This window comes from Nilaparvata lugens, chromosome 1 (genome assembly GCF_014356525.2).
Source record: "Nilaparvata lugens isolate BPH chromosome 1, ASM1435652v1, whole genome shotgun sequence".
In the NCBI taxonomy this organism is placed as follows: domain Eukaryota; kingdom Metazoa; phylum Arthropoda; class Insecta; order Hemiptera; family Delphacidae; genus Nilaparvata; species Nilaparvata lugens.
The window spans coordinates 37,748,475-37,758,031 of record NC_052504.1 but is presented as its reverse complement, the minus strand read 5'-3'; positions in this window follow the sequence as shown (position 1 = coordinate 37,758,031).

Below are 9,557 nucleotides of genomic sequence, written 5' to 3'. Positions count from 1 at the left end.
TATTGATATTTTAATTTGATACCATAGTAATGATGGCAATTTCAAAATTATTGATACAGTATTAACAATGTTATTGTTAATATTGAAACATTTGATATTTCAGGTGGGGATTAATGATTTTTCATGGTGAGACATTTGTGCTTGAGACTGGAATAATGTTGGAATTGATAAGATAGTAGGTAGTTATTATTTAAATTGAAAACCCAAAAATCATTTCAAAATCTCTGTGAGTAACTTGGATACTGCATGATTTTCCTCATAAACTGTAATCTAATTTGAAAAAGTGATATAATTTTTCAAATTTTGGATAAAATCATTCGAAATTCTAGGACAAGGTTGATTATATAAACAGAAACGTTCATGATTTTTTCCAGAATTTTTCATTATCAAATACTATTTCTTTTCCAATTTAAAATGTCAGTGGCATGCTAACCGCATGTGTGACAGGATTTTCCCATTGCACAAAATGTGCTAGAAATTTACTTCTACACCCAAATCAGTCATAAAAAATACATTGTTTTGAAAAAAATTGAAAATTTTTCAAAAGTAAAAAAGTTTTTACTGCATTTAAAATTACCGCAAAAGGTCTATTCTATTATTATTGGTGCATTGTAGACGATTATTGCAAGAGACAAAAATTGTTTGAAATTCAATTCTGCACCCGAATTAATCGACAGAAAGCCTAAAGTGAGACTTTTTTGGAAAACTAAAAAAAATCCAATAACTCTATTGGCAAGAAACATTTTTTAATCTCTATAACGATTGTGTTGTAGACAATTTTTGCAAGAGATAGAAAGAAGTTGAAATTTGATTTAACATTCGAACTGTTGGTCAGAAAGCCTAAATTGAGAGTTGAAAAAATGTTTTATTTCCACTTTTTACTTTCCTTACCCTATTACCATAGGTAAGGAAAGTATTGCTTCCCAAAAAATTTAAGTTACCCTAATTTCATGTTTTATATACGTTTCAAGGTCCCCTGAGTCCAAAAACATGATTTTTGGGTGTTGGTCTGTGTGTGTGTCTGTGAACACGATAACTCCATTCCTAATTAACCGATTGACTTGAAATTTTAAACTTAAGGTCCTTTTACCATGAGGATCCGACAATAAGAAATTCAATAAAATTCAATTCAAAATGTTGGAAAAAATGGCAGATAATGGCAAAAAAACATATTTTTCACGGTTTTCTCAAAAACGGCTTTAACGATTTTCTTCAAATTTATGCACTAGATAGCTATTTATAAGCCCTATCAACTGACATGAGTCTCATTATTTCTGGGAAAATTGCAGGAGCTTCATAATATTCCTGAGAAGAATGTATTTTGTTAAATTTCTATCACAATTTTCTCAAAAATGACTCGACCAATTTTTTTCCAAATTTATACCCTGTATAGTTATTTATCAGCTCTATTAACTGGCATGACTCTCCTCCCTGGGAAACTAACAGGAGGTCCACCCCATCCCTGAGAAATTCACTTTGTAACCTCCTTCTTGTGCGTGAGGTAGGTAGGTAGAGCAGTTTATTCAAAAGAACACATGTCGTTTTTTTTTAGTTGTAGAGCAGCTGTTTTGACAACTTTTGAAAAATCCTCAAAGTTCATAATTCAAACAAAGGAAAATGTACTCTGAAAACAATAACAATAGTATAATCATAGTTTTAATTATTTAGCCGCCAATCGGCATAATGTTATTCCCCAAAATTATCCTCGTTTGAGAATGAGGCTTATAGATCAATGAGCAAGGAAAGTTGTGTGAGTGTACCACACCAGATTTTTATTCATGTGAAAAAAATTGATTTTCACATTGTGTGTTGACATGGGTAATATCATCCTGAGAGCTCAGAAACCAGTCCTTATTGATATCAATGAAGATTTAATATAATCAATAGATGCTCATTGACTGTATTTACCATGATGTCCAATTGTTTGTATTTACTTCTATTGATATCCATATAAATTTATTGATATCACTAAACGTTCAGTGATACCAATAGATTTCCATTGACTGTATTTACCATTATTTCTATTGATATCCATGAACACCTATTGATGTCACTAAATGTACAGTGATATCAATAGACGTTCATTGACTGTATTTACCGTGATGTGTATTTGTTTGTATTTACTTTATAACGGTGCATTTTGGCACACATAAAATTCATTTGTTGAAATGAATTATTAGGTCTAATGAAAAGAAACCAGAGCCTTTTATCATCCGTTATATTATCAGTCAATAATAGAGATAAGATAATAACAACTATAAAGGCTATGATTATTTGCAACAATACAAAATGAAAGTCATTTTTCAATTATAATAACAATAAAATATTTTAATTAAATATAAATATTTTAAATAATAAATATTATTATTTATAAAAAAATTTTATTTATAAAAAATATTATGATTTCAAATAATAAATATTTTAATTATAAATAATAATAATGAAGTATTGAGGTTGGGTTCTTTGGAAATAGAGCTTGTCAGGAACATCAACAGCAGTCAAGCTGTACATCTGAAATTCAGTCAGATACTTTCTAGCAAAATAATTGCAAGTAAACAGTACTCAATACAGTGAAGACGAAGGGGTTTTGTAGATTACTAGCATGCTAAATGAAGGACATAAACGTTTGAAAACATATAAAAATATTCATTGTTCATATATATATATGAGCAGATGAATTTATGAAAAAATATAATAAAAATGAAGAGGAAATGGGATCTAGTTTTATTAGGCATAGTAACACAATAGCACATTTTGTACAAAAACTGGTGATGTACCAATCAGAATCCAGTCCTTGATAGGCGCTAAAAATGTATACTTCGAAAAGTCACAACAATGTGTAAGCCGCTCTCCTGGTGACAAATGATTTTGTCGGAGAAGGCTTAGTTGTTAAAATTGTGCTAGGCCCTGAGGTCTGTGGATTTTTATCTGATCAATAATGTGATCCTAATTCTAGTGGTTTGAGGGTCTTGGAAATAAAAACCTAGATATGCGGTTGACTGAGTGCTCTTATAATAATGGAAATAATATAGAAAATATTACAAAATACATCTTTACAAGGATAATCAAATAATCAATCTGTCTTTACGAGACCAACACAACATGTCTTTAAAGGGCACGCCACACCAAGCTCGCTACCGCGGCGGTAGCGAAGTTTTAAAAATCGCTAGCCATGTATTCAGGTTGATCGCGCCACACCGAGTGGGTAGCACTGCGGTAGCACGACGCACTACCACCTACGACCGCCTGCTAGGCGATTCAACAAAAGTTCGCTGAGAGGTAGTACGGCGGACAAAGCAAGCTCAGTGTGGCGCGCTCAACCTGAATACATGGCAGGCGATTCGAAGAGGTAGCGCATGCGCACAGAGTGATGACTCATTCGGCGTTCCTCCTTGCAACACAACGCAACTAGTACGTCTCACTCCCACACTGTAGTTGGACTCACTACTCGGAGACTACCGCTAGGGGACGTTTTTCGGTGTGGCGTGCTCAGCCGAGAAAACTACCACCAGCGGTACTACCTCGGCGGTACTGGCGAGCTTGGTGTGGGGAGTCCTTTTAAGAGATCAAATACTCATGATTGTATTTAAGAGATCAAATACAATACGTCTTTAAGAGACCAAATACTTATGTCTTTAAGAGATCAAATACAATATGTCTTTAAGAGACCAAATACTCATGTCTTTAAGAGATCAAATACAATACGTCTTTAAGAGACCAAATACCCATGTCTTTAAGAGACCAAATTTACGGGGGCAAATCTGATATTGTAATGGAGGGTATCAAGCACTTATCTAAGATCTGTCGTCCTCGAGTCCGGTGTCCAAAGGGTGATGGATGAGGATGAAGGGTGATGGTCTCCAGGCAACGGGCTAGTGGCGTCAGATCAAAGATCGTCTTTCAGCCCTGCACGGCAAGGTCAGATGCCCGATATCACCGGCCATTTCGGTCGGAGAATTTGTAAGCACTCGTTCGACAGCAAGGCATATTTTACAGCTCGATCCTAAAATGAGTATTCAATAATACACACACACACACACACACACACACACACACACACAAAAAAAACCTGCAACACAAGTCACAACTACTTAGTAATGCTAGAATAAATAACATACTGAATATTGTATTCAATGAATGGTTTCTCAAGAAATCATCTAATGAATACAATACATACAATTTACATAAAATATAAAATTGGAGGAATATTATAGGTTTTAATTGTAGAATTTGAAATTTAAGTTACAGAGTTGCAGTTGAAATACAACCAGTGAGTATTTCAAACTTTACTCACAATTACAGAATGTCAGAGATATAAATGACTGTACCAGTAAAATAAAGAATAGAAATAATATACTACATCCAGTATAACTTTCTTGTACATTAGGATATTGTCATACATCTCAGATGTAAGACTGCAAAATTGAGTAAAAGTAAAATTATCAAAATTGTAATATTACATTTTTTCTCGATTGGAATTGAATCTTCAATTCGAGATCTATAAAACTTGATAGTAAATATCAGAGTAATCGATATGCGGACAACTTCTTAACTGAGAATTTATCGTGAATAATTGTGTTGCATTCCATGGTATCACCGAAACAGAGAAACAGAATTAATAGATTATTTAAATATAGATGATATAAAAATTTAAAATAACAGTTTCAAAATAAAGTTTTATTGAGAACAAATATAAAATGTAAATTCTAAACTTGTAATTTATAATTTTTTGGAATTTAATATCAATGATGTGTCCATAACGTTGACACTGATTTTGAGGTGTGGTCTCTGCTCTGTACTTTGTGCGGTTCTTCTCTAAAAAAAATGGTGGCTGGCTATGGAAAGTGTTTTGTGCTCTCTGAATATTTTTCTGTTTAATTGAAATTTATAATGGTTTAAATTGAGTTTTGAACAGTTTTATAGTGTTCTAATTTTGTATAAAATTGTTTTGTGTGTATACAAGCTATAGCCATTGTTTTCAACTATATAAACTGGATAAGTATTTTAGCTTGTAATGATGCTAGGATGTTTAAGTGTGTAAGGTATTGTATTGTGGATTTGTGTTGTATATTGCCAAAATCTTCTGAAGATTATAAGTTGGTTTGCTCTGAAAACTGAATTTCTCATTCATAGGCGATAGATCCATTCATAGTTTATCAAGAATCTACCACTTTGGAGCCAATAACTTCCTGTAGGTTAATAGGTGTGAAATGCTATCCAACCTATTTAGGAGAAATTGGTAGCACGGCAAATGTTACCCCTGGTGTGGGACGAATCTCCAAATTGTCCAAATGGTACGCCCTGGTGTGGGACCCAAACTACAAAAAATATATCCTGGTTATAAAAAATTATTGGTAGGCTGATGTCTTGATAGGTTATGAATGGTATACTGCTGAATGGGAGGTCAGTTCTGGAGTGGTCAAGTTTTAATGAATAGATATCAGTGCATATTACAAAATGGTAAACATTAAAAATGATCTGAATCTTATAGCGTTCTTAACACAAAGGTTTGATGAGAAAAAGGCTAAGATTGATAATTTGAAACAAGATCAAAATGCTAGGTTTGATGATATGAAGCAAGAATTTGCTAGCATAGACTAGAGCAGGTTAGTATAAACCTTCTATTGAAAGATGCACATGAGACATTGATTGATAGTCATGGAGATGAAGGCAAATTGAAGCAGGATGATAGTAGTGTGAGATACAAGATCAATTATTTCAAGTTTCAGATAATGTAGGCTAGTTAATGTTATTGAAAAAGTAAATCTAGTGAGATAGTAGAATTGAGTAATGTAGTAGGTAGGGAGTTGTCTTTATTGAAAGTCAACAGTAAAGAAAGTAGTATTGCCAAATTGAAGTTAGGAAAACAGTAAAAAAGTGAATGTTTACATGAGGCAGGTTCTGTAGAGGTTAGGAACAATGTAAACAAAATGAATCTTGCTTTGAATCAAGTTGATGAATTCAACTTTCAACTGAAAATTGAAAAAGTGTATGCAAAGCATTATCTAGTGAACATGACTGATTTTTGTAAGCAAAATGGCTTTGTTGAAACAAATGAACCCATGAATAAAATTATGTTCTTGAAGAAAACAAAGCACAAAGTCACCATTGATGTGTTAGTATTCAAAGGTTGTTTCAAGTTGCTTACTTACAAGATGATGACTGTGAATCACATGATGAAAGGATATTCTGCAGCACACAATGATTAGGAATCCTGTGTTATGCCGGGATTCAGAATAGCATAACCACTACGCAGTGTATGGTAAGAGTCCATAATTGTGTCTTTTTTCTTTCCTGTAGCCTATTTTTCTGGGCCCTTAATCTTTTCAAATTTCGATTCTTTCCTGTCTTTGTGTAATGTTCGGTAAATTTCTTCTATGATGCATATCTTAACCAATCTTGTCCATAGTCATTTAAATTTGTATTTTTTTCTGAAATAATTTTGGAAGTTAAAATAGTAGCTTATTTCCTAATCTTCAAATTGTTGATAAAACTTAACTTTTCTAAAATCTATCCATTGTAGTGTAAATATTTGTTTGCTTGTGGTATATTTTTTCATCATGTATTACAATTTTAATTTATCTATTTTATGTCAGGTATTATATTAGGTAACTAGGTCTTTCAGAGCAAAATTATGTCCCATTTTCTCATCTTTCATTGCATATCGTGCCATAAGCCATATGTAATTAGGTTATAGTTTTCTTCTGGGCTTTTAACCTATTTTGCATTTTATATATATATTTTTTTTTTTGCTGTCCAATTATTTGGATTTTTGGTAGAAAAGTAGGTGTGATTCTTTTAGAGGTGTGGGCGTGAACCACATATGGCTAGACTCGATTATCTGACCTACTTGTTTGCGATATAAAAACTTTTTGACTGCAACATCAAATGTTTGTAAAAACTTTTGCATACTTTTGTTTTTGTGGTCCAATACTAGAGTCTGCTATCACATTGCCTTACAGACATCTAGGAACTCTCCACCCAGTCACAATAGTCAAAATATTTTTTCCTTCACCAGTTGTTTTTGTGGGAGTGATAGCTCACAGTTATAACAAATTAGAGTCATACTTGGAATCTACAAAATCGATAGTAGTATATTTTATTAAATATACTTCCTTATGAAAGTTTAGAACTGACATGTAGGATAGGCTCTAATTAATCTTCTCTTCCTTGTATTATTTAGGAAATTTATTTACTCAATTTTTCTTTTTCTCTTATTTGTATTTTTTAGGGAACTTATTTACCCATTATTCATCTTGATCGTCTTTGTATTGTAATCTTGAAATGGTTTGTACTTATTATACAGTCTTCAAATTCTGAAATTATTTAAAAAATAAATGGTACAATTTAGAACATACTGAAATTTAATCTATGTATAAACTCTTTTGTTATAATAATAAAACTTCAAAATTTTAAAGTATTAATGAATTGTGTTGCCATATATATGAGATGTTCAATATAAATTAAAGTTAACTTGAATAATGTTTTCATTAAATAAAAACGTTTTGTCATATTATTAATTGAAATGAGTTAAAGGTTAAAATTTCTCTAAAGTTTTTGTAATTGATGTCTTTTTCTAAATATTAAAAACTGTTCTATAAATTTTGATATGATTGATTATCGTTTGAAATGGATGCTGGAGTGTATTTTGAATTTTTAGTGGGGTTTGTTGATTAGAATTTTGCTGGTATGTGATTGTTTTTTGAGATGGAAACCCATTATTGCCTAAAGAAGGAATAACAGAGGTTATGACTTAGAGAGGCAGTAATGAGATAATATTTTTTGTATTGATTACTTATGTTGATTGCCATAGATGCAGATGATTACTTATGAATATTGATTGCCTTTGAAGCAAAATATTATTGATGTTTTGAATGATTTCTTGTTTAATGATTGATAGTAAAGTTCTGTCATGAAATGTAGTTTGTGTTTAGAACATTGAAAAGTCGAAATAAACTATAGTACCTATCCAACAAACGATGATTAATAATATTAAATAATTTGCTTTTTATACAATATTTGAACAAAAAATTAAAATGAGAATTTATAAATGTGTTCACATAAATAATTTTGAATCCCTGAATGATAAATCATAAATGTGAAATGAATTTGCTATAAATGCTATAAATGAAATGTTATACTAAATGATAATGAAATGCAGATATATTGTATTATGAAATGATTGTGATAAGAAGACCAATTGTCTGAAATATTATTGAAATATGTATTGAAATTATTTTTGTTGTGATGATCTGATGTTTTTTACAATTTTGATAATGATACAGGGTGTAATGAAATTCATGTAACATGTATTTGTTTATGTTCTAAATTTTGAAGAGTGGATTAAATTTTGTTATTTGAACAGTGAATGAATGGAAATGAATTTTTTTTATTAAAATTTTGTAATTGATGTCTCCAAATTTCACAATATATGTATTGCTGACTGTATAATAAGATGTTAACAAATTTCATTTTTATATTGATTATATACTTAGAAATAATTTTCATGTGTATTAGATTGTATTGGTAGCCTAATAAAATTTTCTTTTCAGTTTATAAACATTTTAAGATAACATGTACAGCGTGGACATTAACATCGAAATAATTATCATGTGAATCTCAAAATCAGCAACAAGTGAACGCTATGAAGAGTGTTAAGAACATTTGGGTGATTTTCGAACTAGTGTGACTCATTAATTGACTATCAGCGCCCAATGTCAATGCCAACAACTACACTGATGTCTATGCCAATGCCTGCGCCAATGTTGATGCCAATGCCAACGCCAATATCTACACAAATAACTATGCCAATATCTACGCTGATGCTTATGCCAATGTCAACGCCAATAACCACACCGATGTCTATGCCAATGCCTGTGCCAAATGTCGATGCCAATGCCAATATCTACACAAATAGCTACGCCAATATCTACGCTGATGCTTATGCCAATGCCAACGCCAATATCTACGCCAATATCTACACCAATAACTACGCCAATGTCTACACTGATGCCTGTGCCGATGCCAATGCCAATATCTACGTTGATGTCTACGCCGATGCCTGTGCCGATGCCAATGTCTGCGCCAATGTTGATGCCAATGCCTACAACAATGCCAATGCCAATGCCGACACCAATGCATATGCCAATGACAATGCCAATGCCTATTGCTGACCATGTAACTCAAACTTCATACTACCACATTATCTGGAGGTAATTGCCATCCATGTTCACATTCACAACTTTACAGTCACAGTATCATGAAAGAATTGATTCAAAAAATCCTCTCCTAAATTATTCCTGTATGCAGAACTCTAAACCTTGAAAGCTGAAAATATCAAAAAACCAAACCTTACCTAAATTAATCCTCACCTAAGTTAATCCTGTATGCAGCATCTATCTCTTTTCCAAAAAAACAAATCACATTGTCATTTCAAGCCTGAAATGTACATTGTTTAATTATATGATACAAAATTTATGTGACTCTGTATCGAGTTTGGTATGCAGCCATCTACTACAAGCATGAGGCAATGCTAACTGAGATGTCACCTGTATCGA